Consider the following 20,119-nt stretch of genomic DNA (forward strand, 5'->3'; position numbering starts at 1 on the left):
ATTGAGAAATGGGCCTGAATTTTAAGTACGAGCCCAGCCATCCAGTCTAATACTCAAGTCAAGGTGGGCCAGCCCATTAACGACCCCATCTCTAACTCTCCCTATCTCAGCAAAATGACTTGGGCCGGGCTGACGGTTGTCGTACGTGGTCTAAACATGGCCCGTTGAGAAATGGGCCTAAATTCTAAGATCTAGTACTCCAGTCAAGGTGGGCCAGCCCCCAAGCCCGCGGACCCGGCCCATTAACGTCCCCATCTACCTCTACCTCTCTCGGCTCACAAGTGCTAATACAGCGCGAGTACAACAAAAGGAGGCAGCTGCTACAATGCGCACGGTGAGCAAAGCAACTAATGATGCGGCTACCTTGATGTATTTTCCTTACATCTACTCCGTCCATCCATTTTGATATATCATTTTAAGGAATTATCCAAAAAATGAAGCAGATCAAAATCTCAGGTGGACCACACCACTTGAAAAACTAATAATTGAATACATACCATTGAAAACATATTTGTAGCTACCCGAATGTTTATTTTCCATCGAAACTGTTGAAAAGGTCACAGTGACATGGATGAAGGGACTATACAAAAAACAGCCTGATCCAAAACTCTTGTGGTCCACAAGAAGTTTTTAATTATCAATCACCATTGTTTACTGCAGTGTGGTCCAATTGAGATTTAGATCTGCTTCATTTTTGAGTTCTTGTCATAAAATGATATGGGAAAACAGATGGTCAGCATGGATGTAAGGAAAATACATCAGGGTGGACCCCACAGTCAGGGATATCCACCAATCCTCATGGAACTCAGTTTGCACATAATCTATCCCACATAAAGGAATGAGGCCCACTGAAACTTGTGATGAGAAATGAAAGCGCTAAAATTTAATATCCAAGAGAGTTAGAATGAAAGTAGGACTTGTGTGAGCTATAAAGGGAAATGCTCACTCACAAACAGTTGTACCTCCAATTACTTGGCATGTGGGGACACCATTGTATTTGTATGACATCTCACCTGTCTAATAAGGTTGTCTATCATGAAAATGGGAGACCCTCAAAAGTTGGGTAGATCCAACTACCAGGTGGGGCACACTATAAACGCTAAATAACCATAAAAAAAAAGCTACATATTCAAGTTGGGTGTATTTTTTAGTTGGATCAACCTGATTTTTTAGGCATCTTATTTTTACTGGGAACAACCTTACAGGAAGGGTGATATGTCATACAAACACCATGGTGGCCCCAACACCAATTAGTTAGACATAACTAGGTGTGAACATTACTGGATTTTAAATAATAATGTTACAGATTATAAAAAAGTGGGTGGATGCTTGAGTGTGGGTCCAACCATGGTGTATTTGCCTTACATCCATACCATTCATCCATTTTGACATATAATTATAAATCATGATCCAAAAATGAACCATATCGAAATATTAAGTGGACAACCCCGTGGGAAAAAGTTTTGATTGAATACTCACTATTAAAAACTTATTAGTAGGGGTGTACACGAGCCGAGCTAGCTTGGTTAGCTTGCTCGACTCAACTCGAAAAAACTCGATTCGGCTTGGTTCGAAGCTGAGTTTGAGCCGAGTCAAGTTGATTTTTTGAGCTCGAAAATGAGTTCAAGCCGAGTCAAGCTGATTTTTTGAGCTCGAAAATGAGTTCGAGCCAAGTTCAAGCAGCCCCAGCTTGACTCGAATCGACTCGGATCGAATCCAGCTCGAATCCAACTAGTTCGATGACTCAATTACATTGCCATTGATGTTGCTCACTAACTGTTTGATAAAATGACTCAACGAAATATGGCTGGTGGCAAGGAAGGTATCTACATGAAACAAATACCCTTTTTCTCTCTCTTTTTTTTTTAAAAATTTTATTACTTTTTTTTTTTTTTTTTAAATTTTTATTTTTAATGTTGCTTAGAAGGTATTTGATAAAATACCTGTGAAACCATTGCCTTTGTTTGTAAAACAATGAGATTTTGAAGTTGCAGTTCAAGTGTTTGTGGAAATGCTTCAATGGTGAACTCGGCTCGAACTCGGCCCAAGTTGTTAATCGAACTGAGCCGAGCTAGCCAGTCAAGCTCGAGGACCAAGCCAAGCACCCCTACTTATTAGTGCCAAGGAAAGTTTATTTTCCACCTAACCTGTTGATAACGCCGCAAAGACTATGATGAAGAGACCTCATAAATATTAGCTTGATCTAAAGCTTTTGTGGCCTACATGAAGTTTTTAATAGTTAATCAACATCATTTTTTTGGTGTGGTCTACATAATATTTCCACATACTTGATTTTTTGCATCATGCACTAAAATAATCTGTTAAATCAGATAGACAGCATGGATGTAATGCACAGACATCACAGTGGGCCCCACAGTCAAGGATCTACCCACCTCAGAGCACCCTAATGACTTTAAATTGCCTTTTAATTTTTTTAAAAAATTATATATAGTTAATATTAAAAAATAATTAATGTGAATTGATCATCAAGTGGATGGGCCGTAGCCTAAAAATTAAGGTGATCTAACTATGAAGTATATATCCAATTAATAGCCCGCAAATGAATGGTTAAAAAATGTTGAGCAAAGCCACGTTTAATTGGAAAAGGTCTACAGTATTGCAGCCGGCTGTATACTAACATGGCATGCAGCCCCGTCTTTCCTGCCAAAGTGTCCACGTAACAGTGGTCCCCACCGTACCTATCTTGAAAATCAGGCCGTTCAACTCATTAGATGGGCCAAACCTATACATCGAGTGAGACCACCTTCGTTATTTGATTTTGAGAGTGTGGCCTTGATGGTTAGAAGATCGGCCTCGTTTTTATGCCAGGGGGTCTTCATGGTGGGACCCACCATTTACATGGATGAGATTTCCTAAAAAATGACACAGTATCGAAAAAAAAGAGGGCTGCGTGGTGAGGTAGCATACAGTCGGCAGTAGGGTATCAGTTTCTGCTTTTGACGGGCAGAGACTCTGATACGGTAGTGACACCAACAGCACCCACTTCTGTACTGGTCGGTGCTGGAAAAGATCTGTGCGCCCCACCGTTATGTATATATTTTATCCACTCCGTCCATCCATTTTTCAATATCATAATATGGAAAGATGTAAAAAATGTGGCAGATAAAATCCAGGTGCACCACATCAAAGGAAACAGTGGTGATTTGAACGCTCACCATTAAAAACTTCTCGAGGGCTACAAAAGTTTTGGATCATGTTCATATTTGTGTTTTACCTTCACGTAGGTCTCTGTGACCTAATCAACCGGTTTGATGGAAAATAAACTTATAGTGGACCGTAGGAAGTTTTTAATGGTGGACATTCGATCACCACTATGGTGTGGTCCATATGGGATTTGGATCTTCCTAATTTTTGGCATCCTGCTATAATATGATCTCAAAAAATTGATGGACGGAGTAGATAAAACATATACATCATGATGGAGCCCACAAAGCTTTGCAAGCACTGACCAGTATGCGAGGGGAGAAAAACTTTGATACTCTGGCGGAGTATGATGTGTATATACAAGTGGGTCCATTGTTTTGTTATCCAGACCGTTGATCGGTTTTGATGGATAGTCGTTGGACGGTGGATAAAAGGATTATAAATCTTCTCGATTGAATGGTCCATTCTTGAGTGGAAAAAGATCTAAGATTGGGTGGCTGGGATATTCGAATATGGTCCAAGTTGGGTCCCATCGTATCAACGGTTTGGATTACCGAAATAATGGCCCCACCTGTACACATGCATTGAAAATCTAACCTCTGTATACAAAGATAGGAGTAGGGCTGTACACAAACCGGGCTAGCCCGGTTAACTCGCTCGAGTCGGCCTGACCCGGAACTGAGTTCGAGCCGGGACGGGCCATTTTTTTTAGTCCGAAACTGAGTTCGGACCGAGTTCAAACATGTCCCAGTTCGGCTCAATTCGGTCTGAAACCCGACTCGACCGTTTATATATATATATATATATATATATATATATATATATGGAAAAGGTACTATGCGCTCGACCTCACGATAAGCTCCCGTGAAGTCGAGCTGTGTGGGCCCCACCATGATGCGTGTCGACCATCAACACCGTGCATTTGATGGATCCCTTTTAAATTATGGGATATCCCAAAAATCAGCCGTATACGGAACTCAGGTGGGCCATACCATCTAAAATCATGTGAAGACATCGTTAAAACATATAAAAGCACTTGGTAGAGCCCACCTGAAATTTGCATGCTTCTGAAACTTGGTCTGAACCCTCATCCAAGTGGGACACACATAATGGATGGGCTGGATTTGCAAACCACATCTCGGTGGGCCTAAAAAATGATTATGAATGTTTTAATGGTGCACGGCCCCTCCCCACTTCTGTATGTGTTGTGGCCCACACAACTCACGGATTGACTTGACTTTTGAGACCTAGGCCCACGATGGAATGGTGCATCTGACTGATGGGGTAGATGTTCGAAACGCATCACAGTAGGGCCCACACAACTCGACCTCATGGGATAGACTTGTGAGGTCGAGCGCATAGTACCTTTTCCCATATATATATCTTAATCATTTGAGACAAAGAAGTGAGAACGCTGTCCGTCCTTTTGTAGATGGAGCAGGCTTGAAATTGGCCCGAACTTGCCCGATTGTTGACCGGGCCGATTTCAGGCTGGACATGTTGGCTCGGTTATTGGGCCGAACCGGGTTGCGGTTGGGTATGGCTGGTGATCTGGCTAGGCCTAGTTGAGCCCAGTTTGACTCGGATCGACTCGTATAAACCCCTAAATGAGAGTAACAAGCTATACCACAAAAAAAAATAAAATCCTTTGGCCTTTAAGAGAGAAAACCTTTGATGCTCTGGCAGGGTGTAACGGTTGATACGAACGTACTTAGAAATTACTTGGAATTGCACACGTGGATTACAAATTATTTAAATTAAACTGTCCATATCATGGGTCCCCGTTTGGATTTTTTTTTAAAAAATGCTGATTTTATTATCCGACTTCCCGATTAATGTACATTTATTGGACGGTCAAAAATGAAAATATCCAACCACAAAAACAAGTGTTCAAGAATCAGAGGCTACGATTCCTCTGATAATCAAATATTCGGATTCCGATTCAGCGACAATTCATAGCACAGCTTAATCCGTTTAATTTTAGCTAATATATATATCATGTGTACAATTTCCAAGTGCCTGTGTATCAAGTGTCATGCTCTACCAGAGTATCAAATAATTCACCCTTTACAAAAGATGGCACGTACATATCTACAAGCAAGTGGGCCCCCATGGATTGATTAGAATCGGTGGGGCCCACCATGGCAGTGTTGCGGTCCTCTCGGTCCAAACGTGCACGGACGACATGTCCACGTGTCCCGTCGATCATCGACGACGTCACATCCATCGTATCTAGTCAGTGCTGATGTGGACCGTTCAAAGTTAGGGGTTTCGGTTGGTGGGTTGTTCCACGTTATTCCCAGCTGTAATTTTCATCGTACTTGGTTGTTTTTAGCTCTTTCAGGGTAGCTTCATCCAGGCCGTCCATCAGGTGTCCCCTGGCGTGTGGATGCCCTACCCAAACAACTTGATGCAAGTGTACCAAACAAACGGACGTGTGATTTGGACTTCCACCCACCTGACAGGTAAACTCGCCTAATTTTCACGGCTAAGAGATTTAGATGGTGGGTCCCGCATGATGAACGGTATGGATGTTTACCATCGAGGGCGTGTGGCGGTGTATAGATTGGAGCGGCTGATTAGACTCTTCTGTAAGGTAGTCTTTTAAGAGATGTGATGGTGTACAGCCGGAGTACGCTAACCTGTGGACGAGCCACATCTTTCTTGTCAACGTGCCACTTTGTTAGAACATCCGTAGCATGACCCCCTTCATGGCATGAAAGTCAGGTGGGCCCTTTCATCAGGTAAGCTGAACTGTAAATAAAATTAATCCTCACCTCGGGTAAATGCATACACACACCAATAAGGGGTGAACACGAACCAAGCTAGCTCGACTCGACTCGAAAAAGCTCGTTTCAACTCGGTTCAAAGCTGAGTTCTAGCAGCATCGAGCTGATTTTTTGAGCTTGAAAATGAGTTCGAGCTGAGTTCAAGGTAGCCCCAATTCAACTCGACTCGAATCGAACCCAATTCAAACGAACTTGAATCGAACCAGTTCGGTGACCCGATTACTTTGATATTGATGTTGCTCACCAAGTGTTTGATGAAATGACTCAACGAAATGTGGCTAGATGGTAAGGAAGGCATGTATGTGAAACAAATACCATTTTTTTTTTTGAATTTTTATGTTGCTTGGAAGATATTTGATAAAAATACTTGAAACACCTTTGCTGCTATTTTACATATAGTGGAATTTTGAAAGTGCAGTCTAGGTGTTTTTGGAAATATCACACAGGCAAACTCGGCTCAATCTTGGTTCTAACTGGCCCGAACTATTGACCGAACCGAGCCGAACAGGCCAATCAAGCTCGAGGACCGAGCTGAGCCGAGTTCGAGCTGAGGATAGCTAGTGGCCGAGCCGAGTCAAGGTGAGCCCAGTTCAACTCGGTTCGGCTCAATGTACACCCCAACACACCATAGTCGGATTTATACATAACGGGTACTCGAATCCATGACTTAGGGGTCGTTTGGCATCTTCAATTCATGAATTTAGAGGGCTTGCGAAGATTTATGGGGTTTTAAATCCCCTAAAAGGGGATGTTTGAAATATACGTTGAAGAATTGATTTATATCTAAAATCCTTCAAAGAGTTGCATGTGTAACTTGTGTCCCGCTAACCTATTAATATATTGGGCATGTGACCCACTAATGATATCTCAAAATAATTAGATTATTAATTGCATAGCTATAATAAATTTATTGTGATGATTTGTGCCATCCAAATATTATCTATGTAAATCAATGTTAAAAATCATTGGTTAGTTATTCAGATGCAATCTTGCGCTTATGGCCCATTCAAGACCTAGAATTTCATTATTTACAGACAAATATTTATTTCATATTTCAACAGCTTTATTACAATCATTTTGTCAAACATTACATACACACATATTAAAATTAATTTAGTAATTAAATTCAAACCCTCCCTCCCTTGAGTTTACCACCTTGGCATGAGTAACAAGTGAATACACTAATTATATATACAAATAATGAATGCATTAATTATATATACAAGCACATATTTGAACCCATAACCTCATGTTGAAACTTTTGTGAGTCTACACTGCAGCATGAGCAAAGACCTAATATTTAGGGTTATTGATGTTAACTGATGTGGATTTTGAAAAGTGGCTCGCATAGACTTTATAAGCCCCACCTTGATATATGTATTTTATTTACACTTTATTTATTTATTTAAATCATTTTAAAGCATGAGCCCAAAAATAAAGGAGATCCAAAAGTTACAACAGGCTCCAAGAAGTTTTCAATGGTAGGATTTAATCCGGTATTGTAGTCCACTTTGGTTATGAATCTGCCTCAACTTTTGACTCATCCCTTAAATCATTTGGAAAAAAATGTACATCATGGTGGGCCCCATCACTTTTGAGGTTGTTGGGCTAGGGCTTGAAAAATTAGATTTTTGAATAGGGCTGGCCTGATCGCTTGGCCCAAAACAGGCCTTGAGGCCCGTTGATTACCCTGCATAGAAACCACCATAAAAGAAAGCTTTTCAAGAGAGACCTCTGTCTCCTGCTAGAGGAAGAGCTAACCAAATCAACTGTTATGGGAAAATATGATCCGACCATTTTCAAGGTCAGCCCGGCCTGATCATGACCGAATGGTTCAACTGAACTACCCTCAAGGTCAGCTCGGCTAGACGAATGATCATTCTGGAGACGTTTTGCTAAAAGGAACTAGCATGAAGCTTACAAATATAGCCCTCGACAGAATAAGATCTCAAATCATCAAACACGGAGTAATTAGGGTCACGAACAAGTTAGGTTCGAGCCACAACTTGGGTGGAGATATGCTCGAATGGATTAGCTCGAACCATCCTCCACTATGTGACTAAGTCACGTTCTGACGGCCCTAACCTAAGCCATCCTTGCCTGGCTTAGATATGCTCGACTCGGTCTGTCTTTGCTCGACCAAGAGAGTCCTACTAGCAAAGTCGAGCTCACTCCGGTAACGCACGATAATATTAACTGCTTTGCACATGGTCAGGATAACTGACAACATCACCGTCCATGCGCTTCTCGATTAATGGCTGAGATCGTGCATCAACATCAACACCGGCTTATTTTTTTTCTTTCAGGTTATCTTTGTGGTGGGGCCTACAAATCCTTGCAATGAGATCAAGTTGATTGGATCTCACTGTACAGATCCCTTATCTGAAAAGTCAAGTTAATTGGATCAGGTGGACTGCATGTTTGAGTGGCCCACACTGATGTTTGGTTTATTCTTAATTGCTGACTAAAAGCATCTATACATGTGTGCTTCGTGATAAGTGGCTTGGATCTCGCACAGGTGAGCCAGATGTGAAGCAGGAGTGCTGCTTGAACATGAAAGACCGTGTGCTTTCTTACACGCTGACAACTGCAAATAAGCAGTGGGTGTTGGATTCCCTTCCATGGGTCTGTTTGATTTTCCAAATTCACTGTTAATGCCCTCTAAATAATCAATTATTACAATTCCACCTGTTTGAAAATAGGCAGGTAGTTCTGATTTAATAAACTATAAAGAAGAATTAGCTTAAATTTTTGGGCCCCACCATAATGTAGATGACATGTCCATGTCATCCATCCATTTTACCAGAACATTTTGAAGTATGAGCCAAAAAATGATGTAGATCCAACATTCAACTGACCCACACCAAAGTAAACAGAGGCCTAAGAAGTTTTTAACGGTGGGTGTTCGATTCCCTTTTTCCTCTTGTGTGGTCCACTTGAACTTTGAATCTACCTTATTTTTAACTTTATGTCATAAACTCAATTGGCATGACGGATGGACGGTGTGGATAATCCACATACACCATGGTGGGCTTCACATATATTTGGCAGCATCTATTTGAAGGGTGAAAAAAGAAATCATCCCCGAAATTATTAAAGAAAATAATTATTACCCATTTACAAAACATTTACGTTTACTCAAAAAAATCAAACATGAATCCGCATGGGTAAAGATATAAATGGGCCGGGCTCGGGCCTCCAAATCAGAATCTTAAATAATACTGACCCGACGTTGGCCCAAAATAGTTCAAAATCCGGGCAAAGGCCAACCCAGGCCCGGCCCGTTGACAGCTCTATGCATGGGTCTGTAGAACCCTCTCCGTACACACGCAAGCAAACACGCTCATGTGACACACGTGTAAAAGATAGGAGCTTTCCATCAGGGGCCATGCTGGTTAGGTCCTTTGACCCGCAAATCAGGCCGTTTCACTCCTTAGGTGGTCCACAGTAGACGAAATAGTTGAATAGAAAAATATTTCAGCCGTACATTTGTTTTAAGCACTTTTGCCCACCGGATGGGTGAAGTACCAGTTTTAGGCTTGAAAATTGAAATTGAAATTGTGTGGCCCACCTAGTTTAAGACTTTGAATTCGGACAGATGTACTACACCGTACGTGTGGATGGGAGGGAAAGGGACGCGGATTGGGTACTACCCTGCCACGAGCTAGCTAGACACGACGGTCCGGACTTGAGCTGTGGAGCTGGTGCATGTGTTTTATCCACGCCGTCCATTCATTTTTGACCGTTCATTTTAGGATATTAGACAAAAAACAAAAAAAAGGCATGCCAAAGGCCAAGTGGACCACACTAAGGTAAGTATTTAATTTAATTTAATTTAATTTTATTTTTACACACGCACACACACCCCCACACACTTACGCTAGTAGAATTTCACCACCTATGGGCACTCGTACCCTTGACCGGGAGTTGACACTCCTGGCGAGTTTCAACTCGCGGTCAAGGGTACGAGTGCCCATAGGTGGTGAAATTCCACTAGCGTGAGTGTGTGGTGTGTGTGAAAAAAACAAAAAAAACTAAGGACCCACACTAAGGTAAGTATGGGTGATCATGATGTCCACTATTGAAACTTTCCTAAGGTCCACTGTGATATTTATTTATCATCTACTCTGTTCACAAGGTTATAAATATTAACTTTATTCAAAACTTTTATGGCGTCTAAGAAATTTCCAATGATAGGCATTCAATCTCCACTATTTCCTATGGATGTAGTCCACTAGCCTTAGATTTACGTTTTTTTTTTTTTTTTTTTTTTGATTAAGGCCCTAAAATGATATGCAACAATGGATGGATGGAGTGGATAAAACAAATACATCATGGTGGGCCTCAAGTTGTGGGTGTATTACCCAATCTACATTGGGCATGCAAGATTCTTTTAGCATAGTGCCCTTGTGCCCACACATTTTTGAACTTTCTGCAATGATTAGCTAGGTGAGGCCCACTATGATGTTTGTAAGGAATCTATTCAGTCCATCTATTTTTCCAAATCACTTTAGAATGTGGGCCCTAAAAATGAGTCAGATCCAAAACTCAAGTGTGCCGATAAGAAATAATGATGATTGAATGTTTACCATTGAAATATTAGTAGGACTACAAAAGTTAGGATCAGGTAAATACTTTTGTGTTTTCAATTCATCATGCTAGGAATGACCTTTATGAATGATATGGATGTCATATGAAAATCATAGTGGAACTTAGGGAGGTTTTCATATCGGGTATTTCAGTATTCCCTATTTCCCGTAATGCAACCCACTTGAGTTTTGGGTGGATTAGATACTAACCACCAATCTTGAGCTCCGAAAAGGCTGCGCCTCTAATGGGCCAAAATGGTGTGTGGGTTTTATCCACATCATCCGTACATTTTGTCATATCATTTTAAGGATACAAATCTAAAATGGATTTAGATCAAAGGCTAAAGTTGACTACACTATAAGAAATAGCAGTGATAATGATGCCTATCATTGAAAGTTAGTTAGGGCCCACCATAATGTTTCTTTGCTATCCAACCTATTCATAAGGTGAAATTGACCTAGATGAAGGGAAAACAAAAATATTAGTTTGATCTAAAACTTCTATAGCCTACACAAAGTTTTCAACAATGGGAGGTTAATCCCTATAGTGTGGTCCACTTGAGCATTGAATCTACCACATCTTTTGGATTCTACTATAAAATTATATGCAAAAAAAATGAATGGATGGTGTGGATAAAACCCATACATCACATTTGCCCTTCAAAGCCTTAGTTTGTGCCGAGCTCATGATAGAGGACTCGGATTTTTTTAAAGGCAATGTAAACACTCTAATTACTTCCAAAAGGGCACGCAATGCAAAAATATGTGAGATAAGAAAAAGAAAGAGAAGGAGGATGAAAATGAGACACCCCTCAAGAGAGCAAGCCCACGCCCTAGGCAAGAGGGTGTAAGACAAGTAGAGCTAACCCTCTAGAAAAATAAGGCTAGTAATACACCGAATATAAAATTAGTGAAGTTAACTTAATAGAAGCAATGAGTCGAGGGAGACTATCAGTTGGAGCAACTGCAAGCTTAGATAAGATAACCTTCGTGCACCTACTAACAATATTTACTATTCCTCTAAGTGGAAGAAGCATGCGATGCATGGTGTGGGCAAAGAGCTATATACTCTAAGAAGAAGATGGAGGACTCTAAACAGCCACACATTAGTTCTTGCTGTGAACTTAAAAAAGAATACCTAAAATCATAGTAAAAGAAAGTCTAAGAAAGCTATATAATAAAATGTATAGGCTCTAATTTATGGGCTCTTGGCTATCAACCTTAAAAATAGTCAAATCCTAAATGATTAAATAATTAAAATTATATGTTTATTAAATTTAATTATTAAAATTTAGATTTTCTTTTTAAGATTTTGAAATTTGAACATCAAATGATTAATCGAGGTGGCCCACCAGATGATTGGATCATTCAGTGAAGCATCACTGGGTTGGAACTAACCTGATTAAGCCCTCTTAGAATTTTCTCTTTACTCTAGGAATCGATTAATAAATGTCTCTCTCAACTAAGAATGTTTCTATTAACTTAACTATTAACTTGTTTTTATTTTTTATTTAAAAATAAAATTTTTAAATATTTATTTTAGTTTTTTTTTATGCACCAAAATTTATGGTTGTTACATGTTTCATATGCATACCTTTCTTGCCACTAGCTGACACTTTGTTGAGTCATTTCATCAAACACTTGGTGAGCAACATCAATATTAAAGTAACCGAGTCACCGAACTAGTTCGATCTAAGTTCGATTCGAGTTGGGGTTCAATCCAAATTGAGTCGAGCTTGGGCAAGTTTGAATGCGATTCAAATTTTCTTCAGCTCAAAAAATCAGCTTGGCTTGGCTTGGCTCGAACTCAATTATGAATTGAGCCGAATCAAGCTTTTTCGAGTTGAGTCGAGTGAGTTGACTGAGCTAACTCAATTCGTGTACACCCCTACTCAAGAACATGGAGATTAGGCCAATACATTGAATTGTTTATAGCAACTAAGATAGATGCATAAGGAAAACTTTTTAAATAATTCTCTTCCAAACCCAAAACATAAGGCCAAACAAAAATCATATGATCATTAGTATCCAAAGGACAAGGCCAAAAGAGGCAACGACCCTCGTAAATAATATTACATGCAAGTAATATTTCCTTGCTCTTAAACCTTTCTAAGACCGTGTAGGCAGCCATAGAATGTTTAGAAATAAGAACTTCAATTTGGTAGCGACCATACTAGTCAAAGCTGTGGGCTCACCATAATATATGTGTTTTATCTGCCTTATCCATCCATCTTGCTAACTCATCTCAGGACACCATCCAAAATGATAAGATCCAAAGCTCAAGTGGACCACACCACATAAATAAAAGAGTGGAGATTGAATGCCTGTCACTGTAAATTTCCCGTGGGCATCACTCTGCCCGCTTCTTCCTGAGGTGTGGTCCACTGGATCTTCTGATCTACCTCTTTTTTGGCTCATAATCTAAAGTGAGTTCGAAAAATGATTGGATGGGGTGGATAAAACACATACATCATGGTGGAGCCCGCATAGCATTTCTAGTAACGACCGGTACCGAGCTTCGAGGGGTCACTACCGAATCCGATTACGCGACGGAAGGGGTGGTACCGAACCGCGTCCTTCGCAGGCAATCGGCATCCCCAGCCACGGAAGCGGAATGCGTACTGAGTAACTCAGTACGTACTGATAAACTCTGTGGGTCCCACCTTCATTCATACATTTTATCCACTCTGTTCATCCATTTTATCAGATAATTTTAAATAATTATCTCAAAAATGAAGCATATCCAAATCTCAAGTAAACCACACCACTAGAAACAGTGTGAATTGAACACCTACGGTTGAAAAGTTCTTGGCGGCAACAGAAGTTTCATATATCTCTGTGTTTTCGCTTCATCCATGTGTGTGAACTTATGAACAGGTTGGATGACAAATAAACATCATTGGAGGCCTTAGAAAGGTTTCGACCGTGGAAATCAATATTTAAAATAGATGGACGGTATGGATAAACTATATGCATTCACAGTGGGCCCAACTGAGTTTACTCAGTACGATCCGATTTCCCCAACGACCTTTTATATATATATATATATATATAGCTATATTTGAAAAAGTCCTGTTCCTGAAATGGTTGCTCGATTCACTTCAACCGTTGGATTCACTTTACGTTCATATGTATCTAAAAATAGCTATATTTGAAAAAGTCCTGGTCCTGAAATGGTCGCTCGATTCACTTCAAACTGTCCTCTATTTAGTGGGTGTGTGCACTAAATCTCAGTGGTCACTGCGGGCATTGGATTCATCCTTTTATTTATTTTTATTTTTTTCTTTTTGGATGTGGCAGGGCTAAATTTTAAATTTCGATTCGAACTCGCCGGAGTTGGAAACGGATTGACTATTCCCCTGCCACCAGCCAATGGCTGGTGGTCGGTGCTTTGTGGGCCACACCATGATGTATGTGTTTCATTTATGCCGTCCATCCATTTTTCTAGATCATTTTAGGTATGAAATAAAAAATGAGGTATATTCTAATCTCAAGTGGACCACATTACAGGAAATTGTGTTGAATAAACGTCCACCGTTAAAAAAAAATTTGGGGGCTATAAAAGTTTTGGATCAAGCTGATCTTTGTTTTTTACCTTCATCTATGTCTGTATGACCCAATCAAAAGATTGAATGTCAAATAAACAGTACAGTGGGCCTTATGAGGATTTTAATGGTGGATATCCAATCACTACTGTTTTCCTGTGGTGTGGTCCACCTGTTGTTTATATCCCTCTAGTTTTGCCATTCAGTAATAAAATGATCTGTAAAAATGGATGAACGGCATGGATGAAATACATACATCATGGTGGGGCCCAAAGAGCACCGACCATCAGCCATCGGGCCGGTGGCCGGGGGAGTAGCCAATCCGTTTCCGAATTTCCTACCACTGCTGTAAATATCCTGTGAGACAAAAAGCTCTGTCGGCCCAACACAAATGACATACATTTAAATCGATCTAAACCGTCCAAGCCATAGGTACCAAATGCATCGGTCGGAGGGTTAGGATTGCAGGTTCATTCCATCTGAAGAAAAGAACGAAACATAAAGGTCGGTGGTGTGCGTGTGTAAGGATCGGCGTGCTCCCCCGACGCATCAAATAACTTTTCATCTGCAGGAGAAAATGACCACTGTAGACAAAACCTTTTACCCAGCGGTTTTTATGAAAGAATACAAACTTAAGTGACCAACTTAGACTAGCACGTGCGTACAGCGACTTTGAGGACGAAACTACCCCTCCTTTTCACTGCGAAGACGAGCGCTGACGTTCCTCCAACTGACAGTTGTACGAACGGCTTAAAAGAGATCAAAGTTACATGGCCCCACAGCTATGTATTTATTATATCCACAACGTTCATCCATATTTCGAGATCATTTCGGAGCATTATCCAAAAAAAGAAAATCATATCCAATGATCAACTGGGCCACACCACACAGAGCAGCGGAAAATTGATTTTCATCGTTAAAACTTTTGTAGGGCCCACCATAACATTTATTTTCCATCCAATCTATTCATAAGGCCACAAAGACCTGGATGAAGAGGAAAAACGATTTTCGTAATGATCCAAAACTTGTGGGGCCCCTAAAAGGGTTTCAACGGTAGACGTTCAAGTAGAATGGTAATGGTGTGTGGACAGGGATACGGATATAGCTACGGTTATAATCCGTAGCTATAGCAGTAAGTCGGTGATCAATCATGGATTCCATGATTCCACCGCAAGTTGCTGTCCCTATCGGCGATTAATCGTGAACCTCGCGATTCCACCCCCGATCTATGGCTACGGATTATAACCGTAGCTATTACCGTAGCTATAGCCGTATCCCAACACGGCGATTAATCGTGAACCTTGCGATTCCACCCCCGATCTATGGCTACGGATTATAACCGTAGCTATAACCGTAGCTATAGCCTTATCCCAACTCTTTTCTCTTTTTTCTTCTTTATTTATTTTTACATGGAGAATTTTATTCTACCTACATTTTTTTTCTAACACATATTTATATAAATATGTAAATATAAGCATATAAAAAAAATCTCTTTTTTTTCATTTCTTTCTTTATTCATATAATAAGAATATTTTCTAAACCAAAATTAGTTACTGACGTACCATATATAATTTTAGGGCTGAAAGTTGGGCAGGCTCAACCCGACCAACCTGTGACCGACCTGACATTGGGTTGGGCTTGGTCAAGATGTATCGAGTTTAGTCTTGGGGTTGGGCTATACAAACAGCAACTCAATAAAACTTGGGTTGGGCTTGGATTGAAGTCTTGGGAATTGCCAGGAAATGCATGGAAATGACCGTAAAATGAAGGAAAATGACCATGAAATGCATGTAAATGACTATGAAATGCATGGAAATGACCGTGAAATGAAATGGAATCATCGGGATTGAGTGTGAAATGCATGGAAATGACCGTGAAGTTAAGGGAAATGACCATGAAATGCATGGAAATGATCGTGAAATGAAACGGAATCGCCGGGATTGACCGTGAAATGCATGGAAATGACTGTGAAATGAAACGGAATCGCTAGGATTAACCATGAAATGCATGAAAATGACCGTGAAATGAAACGGAATCGCCGGGATTGCCCGTGAAATGCATGGAAATGACCGTGAAGTGAAGGAAATTGATCGTGAATCAAAAGGGAATCGCTAGGATTGACCGTGAAATGCATGGAAATGACCGTGAAGTGAAGGAAATTGACCGTGAAATGCATGGAAATGACCGTGAATCAAAACGGAATTGCCAGGATTGACCGTGAAATGAAATGGAATCGTCGGGATTGATCGTGAAATGCATGGAAATGATCGTGAAGTGAAGGGAAATGACCATGAAATGCATGGAAATGACCGTGAAATGAAACGGAATCACCAGGATTGACCATGAAATGTATGGAAATGACCGTGAAATGAAACGGAATCGCCGGGATTAACCATGAAATGCATGGAAATGACCATGAAATGAAACGGAATCGCCGGGATTGCCCGTGAAATGCATGAAAATGACCATGAAGTAACAAACTGGAAATTGAGCGGGCCAAACTGGAAATTGAGCGGGCAAACATGGAAATGAGCAGGACAAATTAGAATTTCAGCGGGCCAAACTGGAAATTGAGCGGGCAAACATGGAAATAAGCAGGATAAATTGAAAATTGAGCGGGACAAACTAGAAATTGAGCGGGCCAAACTGGAAATTGAGCGGGCCAAACTGAAATTTGAGCGGAACAAACTGGAAATTGAGCGGGACAAACTAGAAATTGAGCAGGCCAAACTGAAAATTGAGCGGGACAAACTGGAAAATGAGGGGGCCAAACTGGAAAATGAGCGGGACAAACTGAAAATTGAGCGGGCAAACATGGAAATGAGCGGGACAAACTAGAATTTCAGCGGGCCAAACTGGAAATCGAGCGGGCAGACATGGAAATGAGCGGGACAAACTGAAAATTGAGCGGGACAAACTGAAATTTGAGCCGACCAAACTGAAATTTGAGCGGGACAAACTGAAAATTGAGCAGGACAAACTGGAAATTGAGCGGGCCAAACTGAAAATTGAGCGGGACAAACTGGAAAATGAGCGGGCCAAACTGGAAATTGAGTGGGATAAACTGAAAATTGAGCGAGACAAACTGGAAACTGAGCAGGCAAACATGGAAATGAGCGGGACAAACTAAAAATTGAGCGGGACAAACTGGAAATTGAGCGGGCCAAACTGGAAATTGAACGAGACAAACTGGAAAATGAGTGGGCCATCCACCTCCAGAGCCATGAACAGACCTGAACAATGAGAGAAGACTTCGTGCCACGAGCGGGACCACAAACAGGTGAGATCCAACCCTCGACCCAAAAACCTAGACTATTGAAACCCTTTTTTCACAATTGCTAATAGAATACGTCTATTGTAGAGATCCTTACGCCCTGCGTCGAACTCCTACTTCGAAACCGCCGACAAGTTTGAACCCTATGTTACCGTTTTATCGGCCCCTGAGGGCCCAGATAATGATCACGGGTTGCGATCTATGCTTAAGAACTTGTTGTGCTGTTTATTTGAAATGATTTTCAAATGATATGTTTTATGAAATGCATTGTAGTCCATGTGTTCGATGAAATGCCTGATTCATTCTTGCTCATTTCTGCTCACTAATGCCTATAGTTCCTATTTTACATGCTATGTGTTCACTTAATCATTTATGCAATCCAAGTTGCTCAATCTAGAAGCTGGTATTTGAAATTGCAAAACTATTCTCATAGATTTGTAAATGATGAAATTTCCATTAATATAGATTTGTAAACGATGAAACATGCCAATCCATTCATATCAACTTCTTTCTTGAAAAATGCCCCCTTTTAGTTTCCTTGCCTAGACTGGCAACAAATTTTCCATGAATATAGATTTGTAAACAATGAAATTTTTTCAAGAAAATCTTGCTGAAAGACAATAATAGGAAACATTTTTTCATTTCTTACTGTTTTCAAGATATGGAGTTTCCCGAAAAAACTCCATTTTCTTCAAAAATAAAAAATAAAAAATCCACAAATCCAAACAGTCCTTAAAGTAGGCTTGAGGAGATTGCTTAATTGATTGATAGCCAGTCATATCAGAAAATGGTGTTTTGAAGCGAGAGAGAGAGAGAGAGAGAGAGAGAGAGAGAGAGAGAGAGAGAGAGAGAGAGAAGTGATAGGTTGATTGATTGATTTGATAATGTTAGGATTTGTACAAGTAGGGCTACCTACATTGCACAGAAGGAATTTGATGCTAAGCTGACCCAACTGATGGGTAAGTGACTATTGTAAATAGGTCCAATCTTTGTCTTTTTTCTATCAAATTTTGATTTTTGTTTCAGCTTTTTCTTAATCGTCTGTTTGCAAACCATCAATTAAGAAAACAGTTGGTCAGTAAAAAGATGCAAAAGCAGTCCATGGTTTCGTGAGCTAGGCTATTGATCTGAGCCAACTACGGATGTGCTAGCTGCATATAGATCATTAAGAAAATACTGCAACAATATTAAATCTCCCATTTTATTTTATTTTTTTGTTCCTATTAGTTTTGTCCAGAAATTGATCGATTTCACTTTTAGCACAATATTGAACTTAATATGTACTTGTGGGCCTTGGTTCTTGGATGCTCTCTAAGTTAAATGAGTTCAAGTCATGAGACAAATTCATTCATGTTTGTGGGCTTGTTTTCTTTGTTCAGGCTAGTATATATGAGGAGGAGAAGAATCTCATAGACTGAATCAGTTTGATAATGCACTAACCTTTGCTCTATCATTTGGTAGTGCTTATTTCCTTTGCTTCTATTATAAATTTTGTTTATTCTTTTTATCATTACACTGATTGTTTCAAAGATTTTATTTGGAATGGAGCTTCGATATGAGGAACATTATGTGATCTAGGTTGTAGGAATGAAACTATAATAGTTATCAGTTGCATCTGGTTTATCTAAACTGCTGGTTGCATCGTGGTCATATAATCTTGGTGAGGTTTGGTAGTTTTCAAAGGCAGTTCTTAGTTTTGAAGGAATGGTCATGCAAATCAGCGGGCAATCTGGGAGTTGGCTGTACATGTATCTATCTCCTGGTAGAACTAGCAAGCCATTTTAAAATGCAAACTTTCAGAAATGACTGATCATAAATCTCTCTCTACAATGACTAATTTACCATTTCACTCTCATTTGGGCTCTGAAATCATCTTTATTAATGTTGTGGGATCCTGTTCAATCTGACTGGATTACAGAAAGTTAAATAAACTGAATCTTGTATGTTTTAAGTATTGTAACAATGAGTTCCACTTTTATTGAAGTGTTTATATATAAATGAGACTCACTGCCTTGTTGGAGTCTCACCGATCTGAAACACCATATTGTTTCTCCCTAGTCACTTCTCATAACATCAACTAAATTTTTTTGTCTATGTTGTCACTGTTCAAGCTCTTTCCATACAGATGCCAAAGTGACACAAAACCCATTTTCACTAAATTCAACCAACTGATAAAAAATTCTTGATCATGTCTCTCACTCACTTCTAATGATACTCTGTTTTCAAAGAATTTCTTATTCCTTTCCTTCCAGATCTACCAGATTATGTCAAATGAAAGCATCCTCAAAATTCTCCCTACTTGATTAAACAACAATTTCATCCTCCCACCTACGACCAAGGCCACTTTTTTGGAGAACCCAACAAATTAAAAAGCATTTGAAGAAGTTCCATATCCCTAGGCATTCCACAAACAAGATATAGGTGATTGAATGATTATTCTATTTCTCTACACAAGTGGCACATTTCTTGCTTGCTGAAGTCATATCATCTTTGCTGAAATCTCATACTCTAGAAGATCCTAGCCTTTTTTTGCTGTTGTGGCCTGAAAATATCTTTGGAGGCTTCCTGTCTCTTCATGGCACCCTACAATGTAATAATGACATTAAGTAAACATGAATTAGAAAACATTGGTTTAATGAGAGTAATTCAGCCTCCAGACAAATTGAATATTTTTTTTAAAAGACAAATTCATTACCAAAAGGTCTTTGCATTCAAATACGCACATTCATTTGTTGCCTGCTGGTCACATGTAGGACT

Source organism: Magnolia sinica, chromosome 17 (genome assembly GCF_029962835.1).
Source record: "Magnolia sinica isolate HGM2019 chromosome 17, MsV1, whole genome shotgun sequence".
In the NCBI taxonomy this organism is placed as follows: Eukaryota; Viridiplantae; Streptophyta; class Magnoliopsida; order Magnoliales; family Magnoliaceae; genus Magnolia; species Magnolia sinica.